The sequence below is a fragment of the Heterodontus francisci genome, unplaced genomic scaffold (assembly GCF_036365525.1).
Source record: "Heterodontus francisci isolate sHetFra1 unplaced genomic scaffold, sHetFra1.hap1 HAP1_SCAFFOLD_228, whole genome shotgun sequence".
NCBI classification, from domain to species: Eukaryota; Metazoa; Chordata; class Chondrichthyes; order Heterodontiformes; family Heterodontidae; genus Heterodontus; species Heterodontus francisci.
The window spans coordinates 2,529,256-2,548,487 of NW_027140510.1; positions in this window are offsets into that span (position 1 = coordinate 2,529,256).

A 19,232-nucleotide genomic window follows, 5' to 3' on the forward strand; every position below is an offset into this window, starting at 1 on the left:
AACTCTTAAAGGGACCCAACATGGACAGAAAGAGCAAGAGAGTTGGAGAGCAAGTAATAGAGAGGGAAATAGAAAAGAGAGAGTTATGGGGAGAGAGAGAGGAAGAACTGAGCTTGAAAGAATCATAGAGAGATGGAGAGACCGAGAGAAAATAGGTGAGAGGGAGAGAGTGAGAGAGCAAGAGAAATGGAGAGAAATGGAGGGAGAATCTCCTCAATTGGACAGAGATGGAGAGAGAGTGATAGAGAGATGGAGAGACTGAGAGAAAATAGGTGAGAGGGAGAGAGCAAGAGATGGTGAGAAATGGAGGGAGAATCTCCTCAATTGGACAGAGATGGAGAGAGAGTGATGGAGAGACTGAGAGAAAATAGGTGAGAGGGAGAGAGTGAGAGAGCAAGAGATGGTGAGAAATGGAGGGAGAATCTCCTCAATTGGACAGAGATGGAGAGAGAGTGATGGAGAGATGTGAAGAGAGATCCAAGAGAAAGGAAGGTGGAGAGTGAGGGAGAGGTAGAGTTTGAGAGTGAGGAAACAGATAAATGGAAAGATAAAGGTGAGGAGAGAGTAACAGAGCAGAAGGTGGAGAGAGAGAGAGATGGCGAGAGAGTGTGGGAAGGAAAATGAAAAATTAGAGGAAAAGAGCAGACACAGGGTGTACAGAAAGTGTGAAAAATGAATGAGAGATAGAGTGTCCGTCAGAGAGAGAGGGAAAGTCCGGGATATATGTGGGTAGAGAGAGAGGCAGATAGTGTGTGTGTGTGAGAGAGAGAGAGAGAGACATCAGCACACGTTCACAGTAAAGAAAGTCTCGCCATGTCAAACAGTCATTTAATTGGGTACACAACCAGACAAAAGTAACTTTATCCTCGGGAGAATGAGTGGAATCAGACATATAAAAACAGATTGCAGGTTAATGCCCAGATAAGCTTGATTAAAGATTAAAAGTTGCAGAGAGAAATCACCCAGTAATCCTAGTTGCAACCCATTGGACTCAATACAATGGTCCAAAAATATTATCACTGCCAATCAAACAATTTCATCAGCTCAACAGCAAACAGTGAAATGATCCACAAACTGCAGTGTTCAATGATTCAAGGAAGATTACAGAGCATGAGAGAGAACATAAAGACAGACAGAGAGTATTTGTTTAGCTTCTCTGCCATTGTCCTATGATGAGAGGCTGAGTAAATAGGACCTGTATTCTCTGCAGTTTAGAAGAATGAGAGGTGATCTCATTGAAACATATCAGATTCTAAAGGGACTGGATAGGGTGGACACTGAGAGATTATTTCCACTGGTCGGGAAATGAAAGTCTCCCTTATCCCTTCCTAACCAGCTTATCCACCTGTCCTGTCAGCCTCAGGAATCAGTGAACATTCACTCCAAGGTCCTGCTGTTCACAGACACAGAGATAATGTTGGAGACAGTCATGTTGTTGGTTAGATCAAAAGTGCAAATGACAAATGTTATCATAGTTTGATGTAATCCTGTGTACACAGAGGTACAAGAAATAGGTGTAGAGTGTGAAACACCAGGAGAGAGGGAGGAATATAGATGGAGAGAGGGTAACAGTGAGAAAGGGAGAGATATGCATGGAGAGAGAAGTGGAGAGCTACTCTTACTGGTAATCTCTCTCCATCTCCGTCTTCCCCTCTATCTTACTCACTCAATCAATCACTAGTTCCCCTCTCTGCTACTCTCTCCTTGTTTATTTCTCTCTCTGTACCCTCTTAATCTCAATCTCTCACTGTGTCATACCTTCCAGGATGCTGCACACAGCTTTGCGGGAATGCTGACCGACACTCTCCATCCCGATCTCGTCCTCTTTCTCTCTGGTAATCTCTCCCCATTGCTATCCTTCCCTCTCCCTGTTCTTCCCTCTCTATATCTATCCCTGTCTTTCTCACTGTTACTCTCTCCATCTGGATGGAGGAGGAGAAAGCGAGGCATATATAGAGGCAGCTTTACTCGGTATCTAACCCCACACTGTACCTTCCCTGAGAGTGTTTTATAGAACAGTGAAGACAGAGATTTACTCAATAGCTAACTAATAGCTTGGCAGCATTTGATGGGACAGTGTAGACGGAGCTTTACTCTGTATCCCTGGAATTTAGAAGGGTAAGGGGTGATCTGATCAAAGTTTAAAGTGGTGGATGGTTGTTTCAGACTGGAGGGCGGTATCTTTGACTGACATAATCTTATACACTTCTATTCAATCTCCCCTCTATCTACTTTCTTCTAAGGAGATCAAACCCAGCTTTTCCAACCTAACCTTGTAGCTAAAATCCCCCATCTCTGAAACCATTCTGGTAAATCTCTGCACCCTCTCAAGGAACCTCACATCCTTCCTAAAGTCTGGTGACCAGAACTGGACACAGTTCTCCAGTTGGGGCCGAAATAGAGCTTTATAAATGTTCAGCATAACCTCCCTGCTTTTGTACTGACTGTATACAGTGTACATTGTGGTACAGTGGTATTCCCCAGGGGTTTGGATTAGGACCACTGATCTTTTTGATATATATTAATGACTTGGACTTGGGTTTTACAGGGCATAACTTCAACATTGTACCATCTGAAATGTAATAAACAGAGAAGGGAATAGTAGTAGTAAATCTCTGTCTTCTCTGTTCTATAAAACACTGTCAGGGCAGGTATAGTGTGGGGTTCAGGAGGATAGAGGCAGTCTGGTGAAATGGTCAGACACATGGCATGTTAACTTCAATGCTGAGAAATGTAAACTTATGCATTTAGGAAGGAAGGCTGAGGAGAAGCGATATAAACTAAATAGTACAATGTTAAAATGGGTGCTGGTTCAGAGAGATCGGGAATCTGGAGAGATCTGCGTCAGTTTTTATATCTGAAAAATTCAATTTGGGGCTTCGAGTCTAGTCAGTTGAATTTAGCTTCATCCTGAAAAGTGTTAGCAAACGTGTTGGGAAATGTGTCAAAAGCTGTTTCCATTCAGACATTCCTGCATTGTGGAAGTGTGAGTTATCTTTGCAGAGACAGGAAATAGAGTTGTTTGAATGGACCTGCAGGTTTTAGTTGATGGAATAAGGTGAGAATTTGAATTGTGTCCCTTCCAGATACACAGAATTGAATGTATTTACAGAACACCACATGAAGTAGTTTACCAAAGTCTTACAAAATTCAAAGACTTCAGACACATGGAAGAAGAGGAGAAGGGAACAATGGACAAAACCTCAGTCAGTCAGACAACAGCAGTAGGAAAATGAATCTCTTTTTATGGGTTTTAATTTGAAGGCCTGATCTGATGATTGAAAAAGCAGGAGTTCAAATCCCACGCTGGGCTGTTGTGAATTTGAATTTTGTTTTTTCTTTAAAAAAACATAAATCTGGAGTTAAAAAACCTCTGGGATGGAATGATTCACTCCTGTCTACTAGTGCAAAGCCCGTGTGTGTCTCAGTTTGCTGTATTTATTAACAATTTAAGATGATGAGGTAGAATGCAACATACCCAAGTTTACCAATGACACAAAAATAGGCAGCATTGTAAGCAGTGTAGCTGGAAGCATCAAATTGTAAAGAGATATTAATATCTGAAATAAATGGGCAAAACTGTGGTAGTTAGATTTCAATGTCAGCAAAAAAAGACTAGAACAGAGTACTTTATAAATGGTGAAAAGCTAGAAACACTGGAGGTTCAATGAGACTTTGGGGGGTCCATGTCCATTTGAGTGCAGTGTAGATTTACCAGAATGAAAACTGGACTCCAAGGTTTAAATTACGAGGTGACATTACACAAACTAGGGATTTATTGCCTGGAATTTAGGAGGATCAAGGTGATTTGTTCGAAGATGTTGAGATATTAAGGGGAACTGATGGGGTAGTTTGGGAGAAACTATTTCAGCAGCTTGAGAACATAGGAACAGGAGTAGGCCATTCAGCCCATCGAGCCTGCTCTGCCATTCAATACGATCATGGCTGATCATCCACTTCAATGCCTTTTTCCCAGCCTGAGTTTCCACAGCCCACTGGAGTAGAGAATTCCAAAGATTCACAACCCTCTGAGCAAAGACATTTCTCCCCATCTCTGACCTAAGTGGCTTCCCCCTTATTTTGAAATTGTGTCCCCTGGTTCTAGACTCCCGAACCAAAGGAGACATCTTACCTGCATCTAACCTGTCTATCCCTTTTAGTATTTAGTATGTTTCAATAAGATCACCTCTCATTCTTCTAAACTCCAATGAGTTTAGGCCCAACCTGTTCAACCATTCCTCATAAGACAACCCCTTCATCCCAGGAATCAGCCGAGTGAACCTTCTCTGAACTGGTTCCAATGCATCCAGGCCTGACGATTTATCCACTTTCAAAGTTGCAAAACACCTTAATATTTCCCTCTCACTCTGTTTATCCCATCCAATATTTCACATTCCTCCTCTTTAACTACAATATCTGCATAGTTCCCCCTCTTTTATAAAGAGGGAGACAAAGTATTCATTAAGAACCGTGCCCACATCTCCCACCTCCACACACACATTCCCTTTTTGGTCCCTAATACTCTATCCTTAATTATCCTCTTGCTCTTCATGTATTTATAAAACATCTTTGTGATTTCGTTGATTTAATGGTAATATTATTTTCCGGCCATTTCTTTGCTCTCCTAATTTGATTTTTAATTTCACCCTTGTACTTTCTACACTCATCTCGGCCTCTGTGGTATTGAGCTCTCGGTATCCGACATAAGCTTCCCTCTTGTGCCTTATCGTACCCGGTTTGATCCTTGACATCCAAGGGGATCTAGATTTCGGAGTACCACCCTGTTTGTCTTTGTCTGAACATATTTGATATCAACCCTCAGTAACTCTCACTGCTCTGACACTGATTGACCTTCAAGTAGCTGTTTCCAGTCCACTTTGCTAAAATCCCCCATCTCTGGATCCACCATCCCCTCTGCTCCCTACAATGGACTCTCACATCCTTCTGAAAGTGTGGTCACCAGAATTGGATGCAGTATTCTGGTCGAGGCCTAACCAGAGGTTTATAAACATTCAGCATAACTTTCATGCTTTTGTATTCAGAATCTCTATTGATGAAGCCCAAGATCCCATATGCTTTGCTGCCTACTTTCTCAATATGTCCTGCCACCTTCAAAGATGTATGTACATGTATCCCCGGGTCTCTCTGTCCCTGCACACTCCCTAGAACTGAGCCATTAAGTCTATATTCCCTCTCCCTATCCCTTCTGCCCATCTCACATTTCCCTGTATTAAATTCCTTCTGCCACTTGTCTGCCCATCCCACTCACCTATCTATGTCCTGTTGTAGTCGATTGGTGTCACCTTCACTGTTTGCATCTCCTCCAAGTTCGTTAACGGCAAATATTAAAATTTTACAAGAAGCACTGACTTTTGGGGAACACTGCTGTCTACCATCTTCCAGTCTGAAAAACAACCATTTACCACAACTCCCTGTTTTCTGTCCTTTCACCAATTTTTGATCCAAGCTGACACTGGCCCTCCTATCCCATGACCCTCAGTTTTGTTAACCAGAATTTTATGTGCGACTTTGTCAAACGCTTTCTTCAAATCCACATAAAATCCATTGCATTCCCTTCATCAACCTTCTCTGTTACTTCATCAAATTCTTGCTGGCTTTCCCTAATGAACTCAAACCTCTCCAAGTGCCTGTTGATTTTTTTCTCTTTCAATGATTTCTCCAATTCTCCTTTTGAAAGCTACTATTGAATCTGTCTGCACCACTATCAGGCATTGCATTTCAAATCTGAAGCACTTGTGTGGAAAAAAATCCTTTTCCTCATGTCGCCAATGTTTGTTTTTGCCGATCACCTTCAATCTGTGCTCTCTGGTTATCAATCCTTCAGCCATTGGAAACACTTTCTCTTTATTTCCTCCATCTAAAGCTTTCATGATTTGATACACCACGATCAAATCTCCTTTTAATCTTCTCTGCTCTAAGGAGAACAAGCCCAGTTTCTCCAGTCTATCAGTGTAACTGTAATAATCTCATCCAGGAACCGTTCCAGTAAATCTCTTCTGTACATTCACCAAAGCCTCCATGTCTTTCCTAAAGTGTGGTTCCAGAATTGGACACAATACTGCAGCTGAGGACAAACTATTATTTTATAAATGTTTAGCATCACTTCCTGACTTTTACACTCTATACCTGTTTATAAAGCTCAGGATCCCATCGGCTTCATTAACCCATCAACAAAGGGGGAAATTCTACCAGAACAATTGATCAGTTCCCTTGGACATGAATCCGTGAGTCGTTCCGAGGCTGGTGGGAGGGTTTAGAGAGAACCTCAAACTGCTCATTTTTTGAAGCAGAAAACCATCAATGCATTGGCAGGGATATTAATAAAGCCCTTCGGAAGACAGGAGGAGGCCATTCGTCCCCTCGAGACTGTCCTGCCCATTCATTCAGGTCATGGCTGATTTGCTCCTTATCCACATCGAGCTGTCTCTGCTCCGAAAACATTAATACCCTTTCCGAACAAATCTCTACCGGCAATCAGGAATTAATGTCACTGCCTGTTAATACTGGGGAATTCCTTCCCTAAACCTCTCCGTCTCTCTATCTCTCATTCCTGCTTAAAGACGTTCCTTAAAACTAACCTCTTTGACCAAGCTTTTTGTCATCAGCCTTAATCTGAACTTCTGTGCGTTTGGTGTCAGATTTTGTTTTGTAATGCACCCTGTGCAGCGTCTTTGGGATTTTTTATTCCTCACCTTCTCCCTCACCCCCCTCCCTCTCTCTTTCTCCCCCTCACCTCTAAGACAAGTATATCCTTCCTTCAGTACTGAGACCAGGACTGTACACAATATTCCAGGTGTGGGCTCACAGAAATACCATCACACACCTAACTTGTGTCTTGCAAGTGATGGAAAAGCTTTGGGGAGTCAGGGGGTGAGTCACTTGTAGCCCAGTATTGATGTGATTTCGTCAGCTCAGTTCCTGGTCAATGTTTCCCCAGGATGTTGACGCTGGGGGATTCAGCGATGGGATAATGCTTTGAATGCCAAGGGGAGGTGGTTGGATTCTCTCTTGTTGCAGATGGTCATTGCCTGTTACTTGTGTGAGGTGAATGTTACTTGCCACTGGTCGGCCCAAACCTGAATGTTGTCCGGGTCTTGGTGCATGTGGCTCTGGAGTGCTTCATTATCTGAGGCAAAATACTGTGGATGCTGGAAATCTGGAAATCATCGAGCTGAATCACGACCTCTGTTTCTCTCTCCACAGATGCTGCCTGACCTGCTCAGTATATCCAGCATTTTCTGCTGGGATCTCAGCTGAAGATGGTTTGGGCTGAGGACACGACCCTGATAAACTCCTGCGGTGAAGGCCTGGGACTGAGATGATTGACCACAACCACAGCCACCTTCCTTTGTGCTCGGGCTTTAGAGAGGGACAAAATTGGAGAGAGCGAGATTGTTGAGGTGGATGAAGAGGATAATGTAAGATATATTAACTTGATTTAATCCTTCACTGCTGTCTACACAAATATATAAGAGATAGGTATGGAGAGAAAAAAGATCGGGCAGGGAGAAATGTAGATGAAGTTGGGGCCCAGGTGGACACTTTTGATGATCCAGGAGGATTAGTCTCCATTTTAAACATCCAGCAAGCTGTTCCACTGTGGGAGCCATCACACCCTCATGATATTGGTTGTGGAAATTTCATGCTGGCTTATTGGTTAATTTTTAAATCTGTGATTGATAGATTCTTGTTAACCAAAGGTATTAAGAGATAAGGGGCAAAGGCAGGATATATGGTGTAAGTTACATCACAGATCAGCCCTGATCTCATTGGATGCCGGAACAGAGTTGTGGGGTTGAATTGCATCCTCCTCTTCCAATATCCCCTGTGAAGTATCCTTCTTTCTCTTTTAGTCACCCTGTCAGTCTATGTTTCTGGGAGATTTCTTGTATCTTCCTCAGTGAAGACAGACACAAAGTCATCATTTATCTTCACTGCCATTTCTCTATTCCCCATTATAAATTCTCCTGACTCTGCCTGTAATGGACCCACATTTGTCTCAGCCAAACCATTCCTTTTTATGTCCCTATTGAAACTTTTACAGTCCGTTTTGATGTTTTTATGTCTGGGGGATTCTGGGACTAGTGAGCATAGTCTGAGAATTAGAGGCAGTCCTTTCAGGAGTGAAGTTCGGAAACACGTCTACAGACTAAAGGTGGTGTTAGTTTGGAACTGTCTTCTGTAAATAACCATTGATGCAAAATCAATTGTTCATTTTTAAATCTAAGATTGGCCATCCCGAATGTCTTTTGGAAATTGAAATATTCTTCTGTCACTCTCTGTCCCTTGGGCAGTCCGTTTGTGTGTGTGTCTGTGCATGTCGGTCTCTGTGTGTCTGTGTGTGTCTGTGTGTCTGTGTAAGTCGGTCTGTGTGTGTGTGTGTGTGTGTGTGTGTGTGGTTCTGTGTGTGTGTTTCTCTGTGTGTGTGGTTCTGTGTGTGTTTCTCTGTGTGTGTGTGTGTGTGTGTGTGTCTGTGTCTATGCCTGTTTCTCTCTCCTCACAACCTCAGTAAAACTCCACATACATCAATTTGCTATTTTAATTTGGCTGCTTTTGGTGATACCACAACTGCAGAGGGTGCACTTCCTTCTGCAGGCTGGTAGGAAACCCATATCCCGCTTTTTAACGGCATATTCTGTCTGCTTTGTATACTAAATTGATTAATCCCTAATAATTGATCAAATCAGACATTGATTACTGTTTGAAAGTCTCCAGGTTTACTTTCCTCCCAGGGCTGATTAAAAGTTCGAGTTTCCCTCAGTGTTTTGGAAATATCAAACCCTGATCCCACACCCAGTAAAGTATTTTACATGATGGGACGCTGCAAATGTTGATATACTCAGTGCGCACGGTCCCTTCATGTTGTAATAAGATGTTATAATCTCTATTCAGATAACTCTCATGACACAGGGGCAAAATTTCACTGGGTCAACATTCTGACCAAACACTAAAACATTACAGAAAGCGAGGCTCACAAATTCAACACAAGTTTCCTTTTCTGTGTCTCGCTGGTCTGTTCTGATTTTCTGTTGGGTGACATCAGTCTAGATTTTGTGTTCAGACCTGAACCCACAAACGTATAACTCAGAGGCAGGATTATTACCCACTGAGCTACAGCTGGCTCCAATGTTCCCGGAAAATTTAGTTGTTGTGCACGGCAAGTTTCTTTTGTCCCATGTGCAGTCCCTTTAAATTTTTAAGAATCTTCGAAGACGTGTGTTATTTATCAGGGAACAGGACCTGCGTGGCACCTTCCAGGCTGCTGCACACAGCTTTGCAGGAACACTGACCGACACTCTCCATCCCAATCTCTTCCTCTCTGGTAATCTCTCCCCATTGCTATCCTTCCCTCTCCCTGTTCTTCCCTCTCTATATCTACCCCTGTCTTTCTCACTGTTACTCTCTCCATCTGGATGGAGGAGGAGAAAGAGAGGCATATATAGAGGCAGCTTTACTCAGTATCTAACCCCACACTGTACCTGTCCTGCCAGTGTTTTATAGAACAGAGAGGACAGAGATTTGCTCTGTAGATAACTCCATTCTGTACTTGGCTTGGCAGCATTTGAAGGGACAGTTTAGACGGAGCTTTACTCTGTATCCCTGGAATTTTGAAGTGTAAGGGGTGTTAAGTTTAGTTTAGTTTAGAGATACAGCACTGAAACAGGCCCTTTGGCCCACCGAGTCTGTGCCGACCATCAACCACCCATTAATACTAATCCTACACTAATTCCATATTCCTACCACATCCCCACCTGTCCCCATATTTCCCTACCACCCACCTATACGAGGGGCAATTGCTAATGCCAATTTACCTATCAACCTGCAAGTCTTTGGCATGTGGGAGGAAACCGGAGCACCTGGTGGAAACCCACATAGACACAGGGAGAACTTGCAAACTCCACACAGGTAGTACCCAGAATTGAACCCGGGTCGCTGGAGCTGTGAGGCTGCAGTGCTAACCACTGTGCCACTGTGCTGGGTGAATTGATCAAAGTTTACAAGACAATACTGGAAACTGATGGGGTAGATAGAGAGAAACTCTTCTCACTGGTTGGAGGAGTCTCGGACGAGGGGCACAGTCGAAAAATCGAACATTAGTCAAAGACCCTTTCAAGGGTGAAATTTATTAACACTTCTACACACAAAGGATGGTGGAATTTTGGAATTGTCTTCCACAAATGACCCCTCCCTATCTCTGCAATCTCCTCCAGCTCCACAATCCACCAATATCTGCCATCCTCTAATTCTGACCTCTTGAACATCCCCAATTTGAATCGTTCCACCATTGGTGGCCGTGCCTTCAAGCTGCCAAGGCCCTAACTCTGGAATTCCTTTCCCAAACCTCACCATCTCACTAACTCTCTTTCCTCTTTGAGGATTCTCCCTCAAACCAACCTCTGACCAAGTTTTTGGTCATCTGGTCTAATATCTCCTGAAGTGACTCGGTGTCAAATTTTTATTTTCTTGATTCATTTGTTGGATGTGTGCGTTAGTGGCCAGGACAGCATTTATTGCCCATTCATAATTGCCCTTGAGAAGGTGGTGTTGAGCCTCCTTCTTGAACCGCTGCAGTCCATGTGGGGTAGGTACACCCACAGTGCTGTTAGAAAGGGAGATCCAGGATTTTGACCCAGTCACAGTGAAGGAGCAGCGATATAGTTCCAAGTCAGGATGGTGTGTGACTTAAGGGAAACTTGAAGATGGTGGTGTTCCCATACGTGTTTCCTGTTTGTTTGCTCTCTCTCCCCCTCCTTCTTTCTAGACCTCCCTGTCCTTCTGTCCCTCTCTGTCATGGGAACCGAAGAACAGAAGGAAGTGGGTGCAGGAACAGAGAGACCTGGGGATGTCTGTGCACAAATTGAAGGTGGCAGAGCTAGTCGAGAAAGTGGTTAAAAGGCATATGGGATCCTTGGCTTTGTAAATAGAGGCTGAGAGTATAAAAGCAAGGAGGTTATGATGAAGTTTTATAAAACACTGCTTCATCCTCAACTAGTATTGTGTCCAATTCTGGACACCGTACTTTCGGAAGGATGTGGGGGCTTTAGAGAGGATGCAGAAAAGATTCACGAGCAAGGTTCCAGGGATGAGGGACTTCCGTTACCTGGATAGATTGGAGAAACTGGTGTTGTTCTCCATGGAGAAGAGAAACTTGAGATGAGATTTGATAGAGGTGTTCAAAATCATGAGGGGTCCTGACAGAGTAGATGGAGGAGTAGGAATGCAGCACATAGGACATTCCAGACCCATTTCTGTTCAGTGTTTACTTAAACAAGTGAATTGACCATTTAATATTTTTAACTTACTTAACCCTTGTGTTCCCACAAAGATCAAGCGAGCAAATTCAACAGTGGTCACTTTGACTTCATCCCATCGTGTCTTATGTACATTCTGACAGGATTGCAGGTATAACTGTAGTCATAAAATTCAGCTGAAAATTGATCATTTACATTGTTATTTCAGTCCATATTTACAGTACACACGGTACCTTACTGTTGTAATCAAGTCATATAGTGTCTATTCATCCCACTGGGGCAAAATGTCACTGGCTCAACATTCTCACCAAATACTAAAGCATTCCACAATGCAAGACTCACAAATTCAACACAAGTTTCCTTTTCTGAGTCTCGCTGGTCTGTTCTGATTCTCTGAGGGATTACTGATGCTTATCCTCCACATGAGCAGTCGTCCTAATCCCGTGTGCCTGTCCTGCTCCCAAACCCGGCATCCGCTTACATTAAGGCAAGTGATACAGGAGCGTCTCAGTGACTGAGGCAGGTGAGTCTTCAGGCTGAGCCGGGCACAGTGAGTGACCCGGGTTAATCCGAAACTCCAGGGAATGTTTTAACGGAGCTTTACTCTCGATCTAAGCCATGCTGCACCTTCTCTGAGAGTGTTTGATGGGGCAGTGCAGACGAGGAGAGTTATTCCTTACCCATTTTAAACATGGAGAAGTGAATATCCAAGAGATTGTTTTAAATGTGATGAGGGTTTCTGCCTCTGCCATCCTTTAGAGTCATAGAGAGATACAGCACTTATACAGGCCCTTCGGCCCACCCAGTCTGTGCCGGCCATCAACCACCCATTTTATACTAATCCTTTCAGGCAGTGAGTTCCAGACACCCACCAGCCACTGGGTGAAGAAACTATTGATGTGTTTCGTTCTGTTAAGTTTGATGTCAATGTTTCCCCAGGATGTTGATGCTGGGTGATTCAGTGATGGGATAATGCTTTGAATGTCAAGGGGAGGTGATTGGATTCTCTCTTGTTGCAGATGGTCATTGCCTGGCACTTGTGTGACGTGAATGTTACTTCCCACTGGTCGGCCCAAACCTGAATGTTGTCCGGGTCTTGGTGCATGTGGCTATGGATTGCTTCATTATCTGAGGCAAAATACTGTGGATGCTGGAAATCTGGAAAGCATCGAGCTGAATCACTACCTCTGTTTCTCTCTCCACAGATGCTGCCTGACCTGCTCAGTATTTAAAGCACTTTCTGCTGGGATCTCAGTTGAAGATGGCTGGGCTGAGGACACTACCCTGAGGAACTCCTGCAATGAAGGCCTGGGACTGAGATGATTGACTTCCAACAACCAAAACCATCTTCCTTTGTGCTCGGTATGATTCCAACCAGTGGAGAGATTTCCCACGATTGCCACTGACTTCAGTTTTACTCGGGCTCCTCGATACCACACTCGGTCAAACACTGCCTTGATGTTAAGGTCAGTCTGTCTTCCCAGTAGCAGACAGGAGTGAATCGTTCCCTTTGACCCGTTGTACACTGAACAAGCTGTGTTTCTTCACAGCCTGATACAGGACTGTACACGGCCGATTAATGTAGCCCATCAAACACTCCCAGAGCAGGTTCAGCACAGCTTAGGAACAGAGTACAGTTCCTTCAACATTCTCTCTCTGTCTCTCCCTCCTGCTATCTCTGACAATAGGAGAGAGACAGAGGGAGAGAGGGTTAGATATGAAGGCAGAGAGAGGGCTGTAGAGAGGGACAAAGTTGGAGAGAGAGAGATTGTTGAGGTGGATGAAAAGGATAATGTAAGATATATTAATTTGATGTAATCCTTCACTGCTGTGTACACACACATATAAGAGATAGATATGGAGAGAAAAAAAACATCAGGAGTGGGGGAAATGCAGACAATGTTGGGGGCCAGGCGTATACGTTTGATGATCCAGAAGGAATAGCCTCCATTTTAAACATCCAGCAAGCTATTCCACTGTGGGAGCCATCACACCCAAACAGGCATAGACACACACACAAACACACAGAAATACCCACACAATGATATTGGTTGTGCAAATTTCTTGCTGGCTTATTGGTTAATTTTTAAATCTGTGATTGATAGATTCTTGTTAACCAAAGGTATTAAGAGATAAGGGGCAAAGGCAGGATATATGGTGTAAGTTACATCACAGATCAGCCAAGATCTCATTTGATGCCGGAACAGAGGTGTGGGGTTGAATTGCATCCTCCTCTTCCAATATCCCCTGTGAAGTATCCTTCTTTCTCTTTTAGTCACCCTGTCAGTCTATGTCTCTCTGTTTCTCTCTCTCTGTCTCTATCGGACAGTGCAGAGTGAGATTCACTCTGTATCCACCCCATGATGTTCCTGCCCTGGGAGTGTGTGATGGGACAGTGTAGAGGGAAATTTACTCTGTGTCAAACCCAACCTTGTGCTTGGCTTGGGAATGTTTAATGGGACAGTGTAGCTGGAGATTTACTCTGTATCCCTGGAATTTTGAAGGCTCAGGTGTGATCTGATGATTGTTTTCAAGATAATAAGGGAAACTGATGGGGTGGACAGAGAGTAACAATTCCCACTGGCTGCAGAGTCTAGAACATGGGGGCATAGTCTAAAAATATAAACCTAGTCTAAAAACCTTTCAGGAGTGAAATGAAGAAACACTTCAACACACCAGGTGTGGTATCAGTTTGGAACTCTCTTCCACAAACAGCAATTGATGCTGAGACACTTGTTAATTTTTAAATCTGAGTTTGATAGATTTTTGTTAACCAAAGGTATTAAGGGGCAAAGATAGGTACATGGAGTTAGATCACACATCAGCCATGAGCTCATTGAATGACAGAACAGGGTTGAGGGGCCAAATGGCCTCCTCCTCTTCCTCTGTCCTACGCCCAATATCCTGCGATCACTCTCTGTGTCTTGGTCTCTGTCTCCCTCTTTGTCTCTCTTTCTGTCTGTCTGTCTGTCTGTCTCTCTCTCCTCTCATCTGTGGAAATCCACACACATCAGTCAGCCATTTTAGGTTCATTTTCAGTGGCCATTTTATGTTCCCACAACACTGGGACATTTATCGCTGTCTATCCCAAACCATCTCTCTTTGTAGTCTATTTGTGTTCTCCTCACAGCTTATTGTCCCACCTAACCTAGTATCTCTCTCCTTTGCTCCGTCTCACTCACGCACTCTCCCCCTCTCTCACCCCCCCCTTTCTCTCTCCCCCCATTTCTCTCTCCCCCCACCCCCTGCAATCTCTCTTTAAGTGTCCTGTTATCACATCCTTTATTATAGATTCGACCATTTTCCCGATGACTGATGTTAGACGAACAGGTCTTTAGTTCCCTATTTTCTCCCTCCTTCCTTTTGTAAATAGTGGGGTTACATTTGCTACCTTCTAATCTGACTCTCTCACTCTGCCTCTCTCACACTGCCTCTGTCCCTCGCTATCTGACTTTCCCCCCTCTCTCTCTCTCTATCTCTCCCTCTCTCTCTCTCTACCTCTGTCCACGTCTCAATTTGTGCCTCCCTCACACCAGCGCTCCCTCTCTCTCTGTCTCTCTCTATCTTTCTGTCTGCGTCTCTCTCTCTCTCTGCCTCTCTCTCTCTCTGTCTCTCTCTCTCTCTGTCTCTCTCTGCCTCTCTCTCTCTCTCTGTCACTCCCTCTCTCTCTTTCGCTGCCTCTGTCCACGTCTGAGTTTGTGTCGACTCCACACCATCTCTCCCTCCCTCTCTCCCTCCCTCTCTCCCTCTCTCCCTCCCTCTCTCCCTCTCTCCCTCCCTCTCTCCCTCCCTCTCTCCCTCCCTCTCTCTCTCTCTTTCTCCCTCTCTCCCTCCCTCTCTCTCTCTGTCTCTGTCTCAGAGTTACAGCTCAGATGATTAACCTCTTTATCCATGTGTTATGAACACGGGTCTTTGTCTCTCTCCCATTTTCCAGGATGTTGCCAGGACTAGAGAATTGTAGCTATGAGGATAGGCAGGGGTTGTTGTCCTTGGAACAGAGAAGGCTGAGGGGAGATCTGATTGAAATGTACAAAATGTTGAGGGTCCTGGATAGAGTGGAGGTGAAGGGCAGAGAACCATAGCAGAAAGGTCAGTGACGAGGGGGCATAGATTTAAAGTGATTGGGAGAAAAATTAGAGGGGAGTTGAGGAAAATCTTTTTCACCCAGAGGGTCGTGATGGTCTGGAACTCACTGCCTGAAAGGGTAGTTGAGGCAGAGACCCTCAACTCATTCAGAAGGAGTCTGGATAGACACCTCAAGTGCGGTAAGCTGCAGGGCTCCAACCAAATGCTGGAAGGTGGGATTAGAATCGGTTGATCGTTTTTCGGCTGGCACAGAGAGGATGGGCCAAGTGGCCTCTTTCTGTGTCTTAAACTTTCTATGTTGCCCTCGCCAAATCTATTTTTCCCTCTGTTACCCTCTGAATCCCAGTCTCTCCCTCTCCATTACCCTCTGAATCCCAGTCTCTCCCTCTCAGTTACCCTCTGAATTCCAGTCTCTCCTGCTCTGTTACCCTCTGAATCCCAGTCTCTCCCTCTCCATTACCCTCTGAATCCCAGTCTCTCCCTCTCTGTTACCCTCTGAATCCCAGACTCTCCCACTCTGTTACCCTCTGAATCCCAGTCTCTCCCTCTCTGTTACCCTCTGAATCCCAGTCTCTCCCCTCTGTTACCCTCTGAATCCCAGTCTCTCCCTCTCTGTTACCCTCTGAATCCCAGTCTCTCCCTCTCTGTTACCCTCTGAATCCCAGTCTCTCCCTCTCTGTTACCCTCTGAATCCCAGTCTCTCCCTCTCCGTTACTCTCTGAATCCAAGTCTCTCCCCTCTGTTACTCTCTGAATCCCAGTCTCTCCTGCTCTGTTACCCTCTGAATCCCAGTCTCTCCCTCTCCATTACCCTCTGAATCCCAGTCTCTCCCTCTCTGTTACCCTCTGAATCCCAGACTCTCCCTCTCTGTTACCCTCTGAATCCCAGTCTCTCCCTCTCTGTTGCCCTCTGAATCCCAGTCTCTCCCTCTCTGTTACCCTCTGAATCCCAGTCTCTCCCTCTCTGTTACCCTCTGAATCTCAGTATCTCCCTCTCTGTTACCCTCTGAATCCCAGTCTTTCCCTCTCTGTTACCCTCTGAATCCCAGTCTCTCCCCTCTGTTACTCTCTGAATCCCAGTCTCTACCATTCTGTTACTCTCTGAATCCCAGTCTCTCCCTCTCTGTTACCCTCTGAATCCCAGTCTCTCCCCTCTGTTACTCTCTGAATCCCAGTCTCTCCCTCTCTGTTATCCTCCGAATCCCAGTCTCTCCCCCTCTGTTACCCTCTGAATCACCGTCTCTCCCTCTCTGTTACCCTCAGAATCCCAGTCTCTCCCCCTCTGTTACTCTCTGAATCCCAGTCTCTCCCTCTCTGTTACCCTCTGAATCCCAGTCTCTCCCTCTATGTTTCCCTCTGAATCCCAGACTCTCCCTCTCTGTTCCCCTGTGAATCCGAGACTCTCCCTCTCTCTTACCCTCTGAATCCCAGACTCTCCCTCTCTCTTACCCTCTGAATCCCAGACTCTCCCTCTCTCTTACCCTCTGAATCCCAGTCTCTCCCTCTCCGTTACCCTCTGAATCCCAGTCTCTCCCTCTCTCTTACCCTCTGAGTCCCAGTCTCTCCCTCTCCGTTACCCTCTGAATCCCAGTCTCTCCCTCTCTGTTACCTGACCAGAGCTTTATAAATGTTCAGCGCACCCTCTCGGCTTTTGTACTCACTGTATACAGTGTAAATTGTGGTATTCCCCAGGGGTTTTGATTAGGACCACTGATCTTATTGATATATGAATGACTTAGACTGGGGTAAACAGGGCATAACTTCAACATTGTGCCATTTGCAATGTAATAAACAGTGAAGGGAATAGGAGTAGACTTCAGGAGGATAGAGGCAGTCTGGTGAAATGGTCAGACACATAGCAGGTTAACTTCAATGCTGAGAAATGTAAAATGATGCATTTTGGAAGGAAGACTGAGGAGAAGCGATATAAACTAAATGGTACAATGTTAAAATGGGTGCAGGGACAGAGAGATCTGGGATTTCATTTGTGTCACTTTTTACATCTAAAAGATTCAATTTGGGGCTTGGAATCTGTGAGTTGAATTTAGCTTCATCCTGAAAAGTGTTAGCAAACGTGTTGGGAAATGTGTCAAAAGCTGTTTCCATTCAGACATTCCTGCATTGTGGAAGTGTGAGCTATCTTTGCAGAGACAGGAAATAGAGTTGTTTGAATGGACCTGCAGGTTTTAGTTGATGCAATAAGGTGAGAATTTGAATTGTGTCCCTTCCAGATACACAGAATTGAAGGTATTTACAGAACACCACATGAAGTAGTTTACCAATGTCTGACAAACTTCAAAGACTTCAAACACATGGAAGAAGAGGAGAAGGGAACAATATACAAAACCTCAGTCAGTCAGACAACAGCAGCAGGAAAATGAATCTCTTTTTATGGGTTTTAATTTGAAGGCCTGAGCTGATGATTGAAAAAGTAGGAGTTCAAATCCCACACTGGGCTGTTGTGAATTTGAATTCTATTTTTTCTTTAAAAAAACATAAATCTGGAGTTAAAAAGCCTCTAGGTTGGAATGATTCACTCCTGTCTACTAGTGCAAAGCCCGTGTGTGTGTCAGTTTGCTGTATTTATTAATGATTTAAGATGATGTGGTGGAATGCAACATACCCAAGTTTACCAATGACACAAAAATAGGCAGCATTGTAAGCAGTGTAGCTGGAAGCAGAACATTGCAAAGAGATATTAATATCTGAAATAAATGGGCAAAACTGTGGTAGATAGATTTCAATGTCAGCAAAAAAAAGACTAGAACAGAGTACTTTATAAATGGTGAAAAGATAGAAATACTGGAGGTTGAAAGAGACTTTGGGGGGGTCCATGTCCATTTGAGTGCAGTGTCGATTTACCAGAATGATAACTGGACTCCAAGGGTTAAATTACAAGGTGATATTACACAAACTGGGGATTTATTGCCTGGAATTTAGGAGGATCAAGGTGATTTGTTCAAAGATGTTGAGATATTAAGGGGAACTGATGGGGTAGTTTGGGAGAAACTATTTCAGCAGCTTGGGAACATAGGAACAGGAGTAGGCCATTCAGCCCATCGAGCCTGCTCCGCCATTCAATACGATCCTGGCTGATCATCCACTTCAATGCCTTTTTCCCAGACTGAGTTTCCACAGCCCACTGGAGTAGAGAATTCCAAAGATTCACAACCCTCTGAGTAAAAATCCGCCACTCCAGGCTAAAGGTGGTAGTAGTTTGGAACGTGTCTTCTGCACGCAAACATTGATGCAAAATCAATTGTCATTTTTAAATCGAAGGTTGATCTCATCAAATTCCTTTTGAAAATTGAAATATTCTTCTTTCGCGCTCTGTCCCTGAGTCACTCTGTTTCTGTGTGTGTGTCTGTGTGTGTTTCTGTGTGTGTGTGTGTGTGTTTCTGTGTGTGTGTTTCTGTGTGTGTGTTTCTCTGTGTGTGTGTGTTTCTGTGTGTGTGTTTCTGTGTGTGTGTTTCTCTGTGTGTGTGTTTCTCTGTGTGTGTGTTTCTGTGTGTGTGTTTCTGTGTGTGTGTGTGTGTGTTTCTGTGTGTGTGTGTGTGTGTTTCTGTGTGTGTGTGTTTCTGTGTGTGTGTTTCTCTGTGTGTGTGTTTCTGTGTGTGTGTGTGTTTCTGTGTGTGTGTTTCTGTGTGTGTGTTTCTCTGTGTGTGTGTGTGTTTCTGTGTGTGTGTGTTTCTGTGTGTGTGTTTCTCTGTGTGTGTGTGTGTTTCTGTGTGTGTGTTTCTGTGTGTGTGTTTCTGTGTGTGTGTGTGTTTCTGTGTGTGTGTGTTTCTGTGTGTGTGTGTGTTTCTGTGTCTGTGTGTGTCTATGTCTGTTTCTCTCTCCTCTCTCAGACCCTTTGTAAACCTCCACATACATC